Raw genomic sequence first — 14,256 nt, 5'->3', positions numbered from 1 at the left:
AAACTGTCATCTCTGGCATTTCCAACATCCTCTTATGCACAGGTAAAGCAACAGGAGCTTGGCATTCAGAATAAGCCTGACAAGAATCAGCAAAAAAAAAAAAAAAAAAAAAAAAAATCCATACAAATAACCCCCTCCAAACCCTCAGGAGGCATTAGAATGAAAGCAAATGGTTTGGAGATTAATTTCTTAGAAATTTCTAAATGCAGAAAAATCCTCACACCTTTGAGTACTAATTGAATGCAAAGCCCATGATTTTTGTATTTGTGACAGGCAGTGAGTGACTGCTGCAGGATGTGCCTGGGTGCCATGAGCCCTCTGGGCTGGCTCTGGGCTCAGGAGATGGGTTTGGTGTCTGTTGGCTGCAGTCACTGGGACCGTGCCACACTGTCTGGTGTTCCAGGAACTCCTGTTGCACCCACCAGCAGAGAGCTCCAGTGCTCCCCTGGGCTGTGCCTAAAGCAGTTTCCCAGCCACTGGGGGTTCCCAGTGCTCAAACCCTGCCCAGCCTCAGCCTGTGTGTGGCCAGGCTGCCTGGGCCCAGGAGGGCACCCAGTGCTGCAGGGCACCCCGGGAGCACTGGGGCAGGCAGAGGGACCCCACTACTCTCTCTCAGGGGCACAGGTTGATCCTGCTCTGCCAAAAGGGAGCTCAGGTTCAATCTGTCTTTGACAGTGAGCAGAGCCTACTCAGCTTTCCTTACAGCTATTCATCAAAACCTCACCGAGTAATGCTTTCCCTGCAAAGCAGGGGCACAGCCTGGCATCTCCTTTTCCCTTTTTACTTAAAGCAGTAAATCTTCATTTTCTTAGAGCTCTAGGAGCAATTTCTAATCTCCATATATCCCTGCTTATAAAGATGTTACTTATGCAGGCATGTCTTCTGCAAAATGTTTTCTGCCTCAAAACACTCAGTACCCTTCAAGCATTCCATTCCCCTTTTAACTCACATCTTGTTTCCAGCCCAGCACCCAGCCCAGCACTCTGCTCTGGCTTTGGCCTTCCACTGACAGCAGGTAATTTGCAACTCATTCCCCTCCATGTGAAAGCAAAGCTGATCATCAGCTTCTTCCAACCCACTCACTCTTCCCTGAGATAAAAGGCTGTCCTTCCTCACGAGGCAGCAGGGGAAGCATGTCAGGAGAGCAGAGAATCACACAGCCACACTTGTCACATTAGAGGGGAGTCTGATCCTCTCCTTGGGGACCTGTCATCCCCTGTTACAGACCACCCCAGCAGCTCCAGGGCTCTCTCATTAGCATTCACTGTACTTAATGTGGAACTGTGAAACACTGAGCTGAAGGAAAACAGCCTGCCTTAAGTCCCATGGCCAACTGCAAGCTATCATAGCAAGCCATGCTCTTCTCGTGGTGCTGGGGCAGAGTTAGGCCAAATGTAAATGCTTGTGGCAACCCTGTCTGGCTTTTATTCAGAAATAATTTGGTAATACTCATGGCACTGAAGAAATGAGTATTCATGTACCCTCTGGTGTTTGCTGTGGGTATTTTTGGCACACTCTGAAGAGGCTGCTCCAGGACACAGAGGGACAGAGGAGAGAGCTCAGGGTGCTGGGTGCTCCTGGGTCAGAGTGGCCTCAGCCCACAGCTCTCTGCTGGGCATCTGCTGGCCCCCTTTGACTCCACATTTGCCAGGCACTACTCCAAGTTCAGTGGCTTCACCAAGGTTTCTTAAGTTAAAAACATAAGAAAGATGAAGATTGGAGCCCAGCCATGACCACATAAGAAACCCCAGAGCAATGAGCTGGCTGCCTGCAGGGAGCAGCAGAGCAAGGTTGGAAGCCGTGCTGTGTGCAGGCTGGCTCTGGTGGCACCAGGGCTGGCCAGGCCCAGCAGGAGGGTGTGCAGCAGTCACACCTGCAGCAGGGAGGCACCACACGCTGTGCTGGGCTCTGCTGAGCTCACCTTTCCCCACTCTGAGCTTTCTTAGGGCTGCTGCAGGTGCTGCAGTTGGAGCTCCTGGCTGGTCACACCGTGTTTGTGTCACTGTCACTGCAGAGCCAGCAATCGGCTCCAGCCCCAGCGCAGGGCAGGTCACAGGCAGGGGCTGGGTGGGACTGAGCCTTGCTCTGCCTGCTCAGTTCCTGCTGGGATAGCCCCAGATTTGCCAGAATCACCAGTTCCTGAACACAAAATGCCACCACACTGCAAGAACACTGACGAATTCCCTGGGCCCCAGCTACGCCAGTGAATGGCACCACTTGTAATTCATCCTGTCGACAAGTGGGTGTGTTAATCAAGGGGAAAATTTGTGCAATTGGCTGATCCTGATTCCAATTAATTTCCCATTAACAGATTTCCTAAATCACTAGCAGCATGCCTAGTTACAGATGATGCCAATAACTCTTGGCACATATGGCCTTCCTGCCACTGTGGGGGGAGTGGGCTGGTGCAGTCAGAAGGGAGAACTTGGAGGATCCTGGTGCCTTTCTTAAAGTAAGGGTTTTTACCTGAATGTTTTTACAGAGAGGCTGCTTGCTGGAAGACATATGTCTTGGTCTAGACTGATCTCTTTGTAAAGGGAAATTAGATTTTGTGTGATAAGAAACAAAATTTGCTGTAGCATGTGCATTGTGAAGTTTGATAGTTTAGATTTCTGTCCCAAATTGAGTCAAGATTCTGCCTTCTGATTCAGAAGACTTTTTAGAGGATCTGACCTCTATAACATGCAGAATTGTGTGTTAGAGAAGGAAGAAACAATTGGCATACCTGGATATTGTAAAGGGTGAATAGTACTTCAGGTTCCTGCTGCTTTGCACTGTTCCACTGTTGAAGAGTTGCCTTAAAATCAGCCTATCAAGGGGACTCTCAGAAGAGTGGAGGTTTAAGGAGCTGGGACTTGCTGGATGGGAGCTCTGGATTTAGACCCTGAGCAGGATGATATAGTAAAAAAGTTAATTTTCATAGAGATCTCTTATAGTTCTGGATATTTTAAAAAATCCCTTCTTTAGTATATCAGGTTTCAGTTGGTAGGAATAAGACCTTTTTTCCTTCCATTGAAGAGCTCCTGGTGCATCTGAAATCAGTGGAAATGCTGCTGTGACTGCAGCTGCTGACCTGTGACTTTATCCTTCAGCTCTGTGCTCTGCAGTGAGCCAACTGAGTTTCCCTCTCTCCTGGGCAGTCTAATTTGGGCTGCTCTGGACTTCTGGCTGTGCCATTGCCCCTTGAGTAAGGACTGATATTGGAAAAGAAAACCCTTAGGGCGAACCCATGGAGATACCAATGTTGGGCACTTTATTCAGTGTTGGTCTCAAAGGAGCTTGATGTCATCTCTCATTGAGGGTTGGCTCTGACAAGAGTTACTCCACCTGTTTTCTACAGGTTTGTTGTTCCTTGGTCTCTGGAAATGTCTGGGTTTCCCTGCTTTTTGGGTATGCGGCAGCCCCACTGCATTGTAGAGGGACTGGGTGTACACAGAACATCACAAGTCAGTGTGCAATAACTTAAATAATCCTTTGCCTCTGTTGGAAATGGCAGACTTTAGCTTGGGCAGGACTGTGTGCCAGCACCCCTCAGCCCCAGATGGTTACCAGGGCAGTTTTAGACCCTGGCAGAGCCTGCATTCCCTGAGGAGCACTGCGCTCACCACCAGCCCTGGGAGCAGCTGCTGGAGCAGGATCAGTTACTCAGCCCTGGAATTTAAACAGCAGCATGAGGAGGGGGAGGGGAAAGAAAAACACAGAGCAAATAGTCTGGCTGGGTGAAGGAAAATTAATTTTATTTTATATTTAAGCTACAAAGCAGGATGACAGACTTCATAAACTGAGTTCTGTTTCCCCAGACAAGCCAATTAATGCACATGGTTGGAATGATATGTGTTTTAACAAGCAGCATAAAGAATAGTGTGCTTCAAGTTAGGAAAGTTACAGTTGAAGCCTTTAACATGCACAGTCAGCTAGATACAAAATACCAACAAATCTATCTTAACAAGCTTTTAAAATGTATTTGGAGTAATGAGGAGAAAATATAGGAAGACTTATAAACACACATGAAAGTAATTTCAGCAGTTATAGATTGCATAGCATAGTGAAAGCATTTTAGTTACTGAGCAGCAGTAAAATGTGTTGACTGTTTAATTTGTACACAGTTTTTTTTAATAGCATTTTAAAAGTTGCCTTTTGGCAGAGAGAATACATAAGGATGTCAACTTATTGTAAGGCAGATGGCTGATGAGAGCTGAAGTCATCCTCAAGGTTAGAACAGTTGTGTGAGAATAATGCTCCTGAGGATCTGGGATGTGGCTTTGGATGGGTCCATAATCAATTCCACTTATGCATCCACCAGCAAAGGCATTCTTGGATTAGCAGCTGGATTTCAGGTGTTCTGCTGGGGCCTGTCCTGGCCTCATGCTGGGCAACCTGCTCTTCATTCCATGGACCTCAGAAAGGGCTAATGAGAAATTGTCTTTTCATCAATGGCTGCAATCAAAGACAGCAGGGGCCCCATTGCTGTTTGTGAAATGACTGCACGTTCTTTTCTTTATCCAACAACCATGCAGGAGTTCCAGAGTCCTTATGAGGCCTGGAAACTTCATTACAGATGTTTTTACAATTTTGTACCTTTCATCATAGTTCAGTTTAAAAGAACTGCCCTTTGAGCAGTAGGTATATAATGGTTCCTCACCCTGGCCAAGGAGTTCCATGCTTCCATCTGAGATGCTTTTCAGTCCTAAGGGCAGTAGTCTGCATGATAATAACAAAATTGTACAGATTTACTTGATCATGTAAGAAGTCCACGTAGCAGATGGGCAGCACTTTCACCCACTACATATCAGCAAAGGGAAAGGCAGTGGAAATACTGAATGAGCTGCAAGTCCCAGGAAAGAGGGAATCAGTCTGTAACGACTAAATGGCAACACAGAGGTGCAAGAGCAGACCCTGCACTTCAGCAGCAGAGCATGCTGCTCTCTCTGCATGCTGCAGGGCTCCTTTTTGGTGATTTGTCTCCTCCCCTACCCTGGCAATGCCTGAGGAGAATATCTGATTGTAAGGCAGCTGAGGGCAGAGCTGAGCTCCTCTAAACCCAGCAGCCCTGGAAGTGCTGTGCTGTACTTCTCTGACTCTTGTTTTCCCTGAGGAATGCCCAGCCATTTGGTCTGATACCAGCTGAATACAGCCACAGGTCTTTGAGTTGGAAGCTGTTAATTCAGGAATTGCAAATTTCATGTTCTCATTGGTTGTGTTAAGCTGTTGTTTCTTGAGTGCTTGCTCCTCAGTGTGTTTGAATGCCAGGATCAGCAGCAGTGATTTTTATGCTGCTTGGGTGGGGTTCATATGTGACTCCCAGATTCTGTAGGCCCAAGACAAGGAGTCCTGGGGGAGCTCTGTGCCACCAAACCCATGAAAGAGCCCATTCAGTTGTGTCACTGCTGCTGAACTAAGGGCTGGGGAAAAGCTCTGCTATGCTGAAGATTAGTAAGAGGCCTCAAAATAGCAGCCCAAAGTTTACCTCTCTTTGTGGCTTTGGTGCAATACCCTATGAATCAGCAGCAGTCAAGCCTTGTTTCCATCTATTTTCCCCTCTGTGAGATGAAAGACCAGGGCCCCACTTTCTTGAGTAAGAAAGTTTCACCAGCAGTTCCTTCTGCTTGTGGATGGCCCAACTGTGTTCCCTGAGCAGAGAGCCAGTTCCAGCCCTGTCTGGGCCAAGTTACACTGCACCATCTGCTTCTCATTACACAGGAGCGAGCAGCTCTGGTTTTCCATCTCTTACACACATTAATACAGCACTGCTGCACTCCAAAACGTGCAGGGGGGCTCTTTGCAGAGGTGGATTGGGCACAGTTCAGCTCTGCAGGTGGCATGGGTGCTCCCATTTCTCCCAGAGGTTAACCTGCTGCTGCAGCCAAAAAAGGAAAATTGATCACTAGTTTAGATTAGGCTGTAGCTTTGTTTCTCTTATTTTCCATGTGTTTAATTTATCTCTACATTCAGGATCCTTCATGCAAATTATCACTGACTCTGCTTAACTAATTGGTACTTGTATATGCAAGATTGGTGATCACCTATACTAATATTATTGACCTCTGTTTGCCCCTTAGTGTTATCTATTTTTCCCAGGTGAATGCAATTAGAGTGTAATTAATTATCAAATAGCTATGTTCCTACTATTCTGAGCATTGTAACAATCACTGAGATCGGCACAAAATCCTGAATACATAGTACATTGTTTTGTGCTTTCCCTACAGAGTCCATTGGAGATTTCCTGGACAACAAACACAAGTAGTGGATACATAAAGTATTTCCAGACCTATAAAAGTTTCATCCTTGCGGGCCCACTGGGAGGAGGATGCTTGAATGTAACTTTTAATTGTAGAGCTGAGAAATGAAATGCAGATAAGGGATGGTTACTGTAACTGGCACCAGCCCAAAGTAAATGTTGGATGCAGCTATCCGTATCCATGAATACATGAGTAACTTTATGCTCTTGCGTTGTTTAATTGGATTCTGTGGGACTGTGAATTTGAGTACGCTTATTCATGTGTGGGTGAGGATATCAGGCTGTTGTGAGTGCTTTCATTGTGGCAGAGGAACAATTTCATTGTGGCTGTGGATGAGGCGGTGTCTGACCCTGCTCTGCCCACCGCGGCCGCACAGATCCCACCTCCCGGGGCAGCGCCGCAATCACACCAGCACGAGAAATTACTCCCAATAAAAGCTGCAGGCAGGCTCGGGGTGCGCTCCCTGGCGGCTGGGCGAGCTGCTGGCCCTGAGCGGGTTCCCGATCCCAGCTCCCGGTCCCAGACCCCGATCCCGGTCCGGGTCCCGCGCGGGCTCCGCGCCCCCCCTGAGCCGGTGCTGCGGCGCCACCTGGCGGCCAGGGGGCGGAGGCGCGGCCGCTCTCGCGGGCGCTCAGGTGAGCTCGGGGGAGCTCTGGTGAGTTTAGGCGAGCGCAGGAGGGCTCAGGTGAGTTTAGATGGGCACAGGTGAGCTCAGGTGAGTTCAGGCGAGCGCAGGAGGGCTCAGGTGGGCACCGGCTGCCCCTCCGGCCCGGCGCACCCGTGGGTGCCGCCCTTGCCCAGCCCTGCCGGTCTCGGTTAAGCGCGGGCGGGAGCGCCGCCCCTCCATGAGCCCGGCCCCGCCCTGCGCTCCGTGCACTCGGTTCTGTCCTGCCGTGCTCTCCTGATGTTCGTAACAGCCGGGAATTGGTATTCAAGAGAGAAGAATGCTACTTGTTCCGAGGTTTTCCGAGAAATTTTCCAAGAGCGGTGCTCTAATGCTGAGCTCAGCTTTCCATGGCAGGTTTTACTGGTTTGGAATGGAAAATAGCTGTTAAAAATTGAGAGGGAGGAAAAAGAAAACACCCCAAAGTCTAGTGATGACAGGTTGGAATACAATTATCTGAGCTTCTCCTGGCTGGAAAGCCGTGCAATACTGAGGGCTGCAGGAGACTCTTGGAATGATATTGCAAGAAGCTTGAAAAATATGTTCCATATTGTCCCTAAGCTTTATGTGGCAGGGTGAAACAGACACATTTCATTGGTAGAACACATCAGAGTTCGTTATGCAATTCTCCTCTTTCATCATTATAGTTTTATATGTGTTTTCGAACAGAAGCACTTACCTGAATAAGCTGTGGGCATTCTAGAATATCACTGTATACCTGTGGGCTATACAACACAAATTAGGCCAGAGGATTTCAAGGATTCATCAAGTTACCACTCTTCTTGCCAGCTTATGCAGCTCAGAAATGGTGAACCATGAAGTCAAGCTTTCTAATATCCACAAACAGATTTTGGGGCAGAGAGGCTGATTCCAGGTCCATCAGCTGTGAGTGTGGCTTTAATGACTCCAATCAGTTCCCTCTGTCACAATGTGAATGGAGCAAAGAGCCAGTCCATTTTTAACTCCTCCTTCTGATTAACAAAAACAGTAGCATGTGAAGGTAAAGCTTCTTCCCCTAAATCAGGATTTGCTCCCTGGCTGCCATGTAAAAATAACTCCAGAACAATATCTGGAGACACTGGACCTCTCCTCTTTCTGTTGTATCACTTGGAAATTGCTCATTTGCTAAATTGAGGTTGTTCCAAATCTTAGTTTGATGCAAGGCTTGGATTACACAGGCTGCTTTTCAGTGGGATTTGCATGAGAAAAGATAGCGTTCTCCACCCTCACATACTTTCATTTCTGCTTTTCAGAGCTTTTCTTAGTTTCCTGCAATACTGAGAATTGCTTTTCTCTTCATTGAGGGAAGGCTGGTGACTTTGACAGCTGCTGGGGTATCCATAGTCTATCACTCACAACAGCAAGTCACAAGAGCTGAAATTCTGCCTGCATCTCTCAAAATAGGTTAGGTAGTTAGCAGAAGCATTAACAGAGCCATTCCTTATACATTATGATTAATTGAGCATGAATTATGAATTATAGTTCACATTTGGTGCTCAGCATGCTGCTTAGGAACACTTGTCACATGTGGTACTCTTCCATTTTCCAGAAAGAATTAAAGGATGTTTACAGAGAAGAAGGAAGTATTTTGATGTTAGTGAGGCATAAATTGGAATAGCTTCACTGTTCAGTGATTTTTGTTTGGATTTCATCCAGCATTACCCAAGAGATAATTTTACCCAATTTTTATTGCATTTCTTCCTTCATATATTTTGTTGTTTGTAGGTTGTGTATTCCCTTTCCACTCCCATTTCAAGGGAGTTCCTGATACTCAGGTTTGTGACTTCAACTCTGTTCCTAATCCAGGCCAACGATATTCTGCTTTTGGGGCAAAAATCATATTTTAGGCTTTACATCTGTTTGGGGTTTTTTTTTAAATAAGGCAGAAAATGAGAGTTTGAAAATCAATGTTATTTCACTACATCATTAACATAATGGTAGTGGGGATGAAAGAGCTGTACTGAGCCCAGAAGAAACATTAAAAATTTAATACACTGCATTACATGTAAATCAGGACAGGTATTTATGCCACAATTTCAACAAAGCAGGAAAACATAACTACATGCTGGGACTGAAGAGGTTGTTCTGTTCTGGTGTTATGCTAACATTAAATTTTTTGGTTGAGTTCTAAACAGAATAATTCTGGTTAAACACACAAAAATTGTGGTTTTTTCACCAAATTCACCCCAGCCTCTGAATCTTCTAACCCAAATCCCCCTCAGTTTGTCCCTCCAGCACATTTTTCTGTGCCACCTCTTTTCTCTCTGTCCCAGCTGTGACCTTCAGCCCCCAAGGAGGGTCCTGATTGGATGTAAAACCCTGTTGACAGCAAGGGGATTCCTGGCTGGAGACAAGAGCTGATTGCACCCAGGGACCTCTGCTGGGCACGTCCTGGGGAGCAGCACAGGCCCTGTGACTGTGACACAGCAACAGCAGCTTCTCCCAGCATGAACAGCCCCTGCAGGCCCTGCTTCCACTCACAGATCCACACTTCACTGCACATTGCAGATCCTTAAATCTTCTTTGGGCTTTGTTCTTTCTTCATTTTTTGTTATTATTAAAATAATCAACGCTTAGTGTTACTTACAGTGGGATGAAATGGGGGAAAAATGTTCTTCAAGTCACTGATTTTTTTGAAAGTAATTCTGCCCTGTGCTTACTTATACAGATAAATCTATGGTTCTAAATAAAATGGCTACATGTGCAAATGCAAATGGATTTTTGGTTCTGCTTTGAAGGTGCTCATACATAGGTCTTGAAACTTCTTTGTGAGCCTCATGCCTCTCCCATGGGATGTTTTCCACAGGACAACCACAATGTGGATAATCAATTAAAAAGCACAAATTCTGATAGTGAAACATCAATTTTTTAAAGTAACTGTGAAGAGTAAATTGAAAAGAAGATGTAGTTTGTCTGTAGAAAATTCCCAATCAGAAAAAGTGATGATGGTTTGGAACCAAGGATTTGTTGAAAATCTGAGTTTACCCAGTCTTAGAGACCTTAGTTTTACAAGCTCTAATACTTTTGATTTTGAGAAGGATCTTCCAAAACAAAATCTCTCTGCATGTAATTTATTTAGAGCCAAGTATGTGCCAGAAGAATACACAAAATAAACCAGAAAACATAGAATCACTGTAAAATCTGAATGAAATTAGTCAGCAAAGAGTATGGCATGAACACTATGGCAACCTTCTTATTCAAGGAAGATATAAGGAAGGGTTGTCTGAATGTTATCCACAGAGTCTCCTTGAGACAGGCCTTGACAAGCCTAAAAAACAAATGTTATTTATTATCTAAGGGCCAGGGGTACCACAGCAGAGAAAGTAGTACATATTACACAAAATCTAAATATTTTAGCAGTAGTTATGGTTCTATACATTAGAATAATTGTTATACATTATATATATAATATTATATGTATACTAATGTATATTAATATTAATGTATATTATATATAATACATTCTATAATGTATTCTATGCATTAGTAGAATTTTTGAATGGGTGAAATTGGATTGATCTGGAAATTCTCAGTTAATGTTCCCAGTTCCCACAAACTGCTAACCCACCCCTATTGGCACTTAGTGCCATGTCTTAAATTATCCTACCTCATTATTTAACTAATATTTGTTTCTGTAACACTAATTTTAATACTGTAGCTTTAAGCATATGAACTAATCTGAAATTCTTTATAATTAAAGTGGAACCACTAAAAATGATAATTTGTCCAAAACAACCTTTTCTCTACATTTATAAATGGAAATAATATAAAAAAATCACAGGGACCATTTTTGTAATCTTCTCTCAGCTTGCACAGACATTAGTTATGCCTTGGACCTTTTAAAGGAATTTTTTTTTCCCTAAACCTGCCTTGATTTGACCTTTAAACCAGAGATGATGAAGATTATTCCCTGCAGGTCCAGGGTGAGGTGTTCTATTGGCGGTTTCGATCCCAGCCTTTCTGTGCAGTGCCCAGCTGCAGAGTCAGCCAGCCAGTTTTCCTGACCTCTGCTGTGCTAAACAACCTAGCCTTGTTGTTTAGGGGGTTAATCTTGATTCTCTTTTATTTTAACAAACATTTTCAGCCCCTAGAACTTCTCAGCCAGAAGGGTGTTCCTCCTATCCCCTGCCCTTTCATCACTCCTTTGGTTTCGACACCTTTCACTTTATTAACTTCACCCACTGTGGATGTGGTGCTGGGTTTAGTATTCTGATCATGGCTGAGACAGTATGGGGTCTATTTAGCTTATTCTTTAAATGCTGAGTCACAGCAGGATTGTATTTTGGCCATGAGGAAAGATGAAGATGCCCATGCCCTCAAGATTTCTGCAGTTTCTGTGCTTACTGAGTTTGTGTTTCTGTTGCGTTTTTGCTGGTACATTTTCTTGCAGAGGGAGGATATACACTACTTATCTTCTCTGTGCTTGTGCTAGCTCTCGGGGGAAATTTGGCCTTTTTAGTATGCAGTTCAAACACTGTCTGAAAAGGAGTCATGGTTTGGATAATAATTTTTCAAACAAATTTAATACACTGATTTCCTTGGGATGAAGATAAAGTACCGTTCCATCCAAGATGCACCTAAAGGGCAACTTGTTTGAGTTAAGTTTACTGAAACAGAAGTGACAGAATATCAATTTGTTTTCTAACTTCATGTCATAGTTGAGAATCAAATAAGCAATTACACAAGAGTAAATTGGATTTATTTCAGTATCAGATTTGCAGTTCACTTGTTGGTTTATTTGATTGAGATAAAATAGCCCTTCATTTTACAGTAAACATGCTCAAGTATTGCATTTGTTTCTTGGCTCCTTCAAGAGCTTGTAGTTCCTCAGCCTAGAGCTGAAAACATTCCTGATAGATAACATGTGACTGACTGACTTGACACCAGAAGCCTCCCCTGTAGCAAGGTGAGGAACAGTCCCAAATGTCTCTCGCTTTGCAATGAGGTGACTTCTAAGCTGGTGCCAATTTATTCATGTCAACTTCTTCCATCATTTGCATTTACCAAAACACCAAAATTAAGTGTAAAAATAAGACTTCATACATATGTATTTGCTTAGTCAAAGGCTTCAACCAAGTGTAAATATAGATCCAAGTTATATGACCCAAAAAGGGTAAAACTTTATCTTTTGTTTTAGAAATATGGCATTTTGTGATTCTTCCTAGATTTTTCCAAATGTTCAGATGCCTATAAATAATCCAAATTGTCCTACTAAAAGGAAGCAAATTTCAGCAGGCTTCCTCTTTCTGTTTACCAAAGAGCTTTTACTGCAATTTGCTTTGTTACTAATTATGATTTACACAAATGTTGCTGCTCCCTAACACTACCTAAGCTCCTAGATAGCTCCAAGGATTACTGCAAAGAACTGTATGTGCTCACTTCTTGGCCTCCTGCTCAAGGTGATGGAATTGCTTCCTTCCCCTGCGCTCACCCACCATGTATTTTGCAAAATGTGTCAAATCAGACTCTCCCAATTCCATTTTCTCAATCTGAATTAATTCCCATGGTGGAGAGGAAAAGATCATGTTGCTTTTGTTTCAGTACATCTTTAATACAGAATTATTTTGGAACATTCTATTACAAATTACTTCTGTATTAAAAAAGCACATTTTTTATCTAGAATTGTAATGCCTCTCTAGGCCAAACAGAATTTTGATGAAATGTATGAAGGTTTTGCCAAATCCCTGAGCCACTGAGAGTCATTCCATTCTACACAAATCAAATTCATGCATTTATAATAAGTGTTAAAGAAAATCCAAACATCACAATTGAGGTTTTACAAGCCTGAAAATTATAGCCCAGCCATGGTAAGTGATGTTCTGACAGCAATGAAAGTGAAATTTGGCTTCCCAAAGCCGTATTTAGCTGTTTGCTGTAATGGCTGTGCTCACCATGAATTCTGAAGGAGAGACGCAATCTCGGCCATGCAGTTGCAGCGCATGCAACATGCAAGAGACAAGGATCTGAAAATCTGCTGGCAGCCAGAGGGCTGAGCTCAGTCAATTAAAAGCTGAATTACCTGTGAACGAGGGGCTCAGAGGAGCTGCCCACACAGGGCTCTGCTGGAGCTCACAGGCACTGCCCAACCTCGCTGCCACTGCCCACTGGGGTGGGAAATGCAGCCCGGTGGGAGCTGCCAGCCTTCCACAAACTCTGAATTCAGGACTCCTGTTTCTGCTCTTTGCAAACGTTTCTTAAGCCATTATTGGATCTTTTTATTGCAGTTGTTCCTCTCGATTCTTTCAATGAAATAATACTATATGTTAATACTGTGTTTATTTTTCTAGCAGCCTGATTTGCAGATAGGAAACATCAAATTCATCTGTGTCTCCATGTGGAACTGGCAGGCTCCTGCCCCTTTGCTTCACCTGCTAGCACATTCTGTAGTATTGCAGCATATTGGGATGGAATGGATCCTGAAAACTCATCTTGACCTCGGGGAAAAACAGAAGCACTGAAGCAATTCCAACAGCTTATCCATCTAAACTGTTTTTGGAGTCTTCACAACTTCCATAAATTATCCTAATAGTGCCTAGGAAGTTTTATTAATGTCTTTCTAAACATTTTCTTGTTGTAATTGAACTCAGAACAATTAATTGCTTTTTTCTTTGCAACAGTCTTATGTATAGTTAAAGGCCATGAGCACATCTACTAATATTGTCCCGAGATATATAATACATATTTTCATTTCTCTTTTTTTCCTATTATGACACAGCACAGATAGGCTGTGTCACAGCATTTACCATTTTCAATGTTACCCCATGCTGGCTGAAGGACTTGGATGGTTTGTTCATTGACTTTTAGCAAGGGCTGGTAAAGGATACAGGACTTTCTCCTCCACAAGATTTTTAATTGTTTCTGTGACACTTGTGCTTGGTCAACAGTAATATTTTGCTGGTTAGTCTAGAAGAGGAAGCAAATGGCAATGTGAGACAAAGAAGAGCAGAGCCAGAAGTGTTTCTCCATATTCAGAGGGCTCATTTTCATCTCTCCATAGTAAGACTAAGTGGTTTTTAGCCCTTTTGCACAATTACTTAGAAACCCGTGAGGGGTTGCTGTTTTCACTCATTTCCACTTCCTTTCCAGTCCAGCTGTGTCAGAGGACAAGATCACCATTCTCAAACAGTCTTCACTGTTCTAAAGGAGAGCAGTTTGTGAGAGCGCTGCCTAATAGGCTTCTGACAGAGCCAGCTAGGTAAGTTTAAAATTTATAAATGGATAGTCTGAGTTATGTCAGGCAAATTTGCTTGAGGAACTGTAGGAGTGTTCTTGTAAATGTTTTCAGTAGAATTATCTCCACCAGGGAATGGTGAAAAGTGCTAGCAAGCCTTGGAGGACATAAGAAAAGCAAGT

At 43.8% G+C, this 14,256-nt stretch overlaps 1 long non-coding RNA gene across 1 annotated transcript in view; it reads left to right on the top strand.

The window, feature by feature from the left end:
• LOC141730994 (uncharacterized) overlaps positions 1-14,256 on the top strand; it is an 84,308-nt gene extending 70,052 nt beyond the window's left edge. Inside the window, exons 3-4 of the long non-coding RNA XR_012582844.1 lie at positions 13,788-13,899; positions 13,990-14,256. This is a non-coding gene — a long non-coding RNA (uncharacterized LOC141730994). The remainder of the gene's footprint in view (positions 1-13,787; positions 13,900-13,989) is intronic.

This window comes from Zonotrichia albicollis, chromosome 16, assembly GCF_047830755.1.
Source record: "Zonotrichia albicollis isolate bZonAlb1 chromosome 16, bZonAlb1.hap1, whole genome shotgun sequence".
In the NCBI taxonomy this organism is placed as follows: Eukaryota; Metazoa; Chordata; class Aves; order Passeriformes; family Passerellidae; genus Zonotrichia; species Zonotrichia albicollis.
The sequence above is the reverse complement of the archived record's forward strand: the minus strand, read 5'-3'. Positions and strand labels throughout refer to the sequence as shown.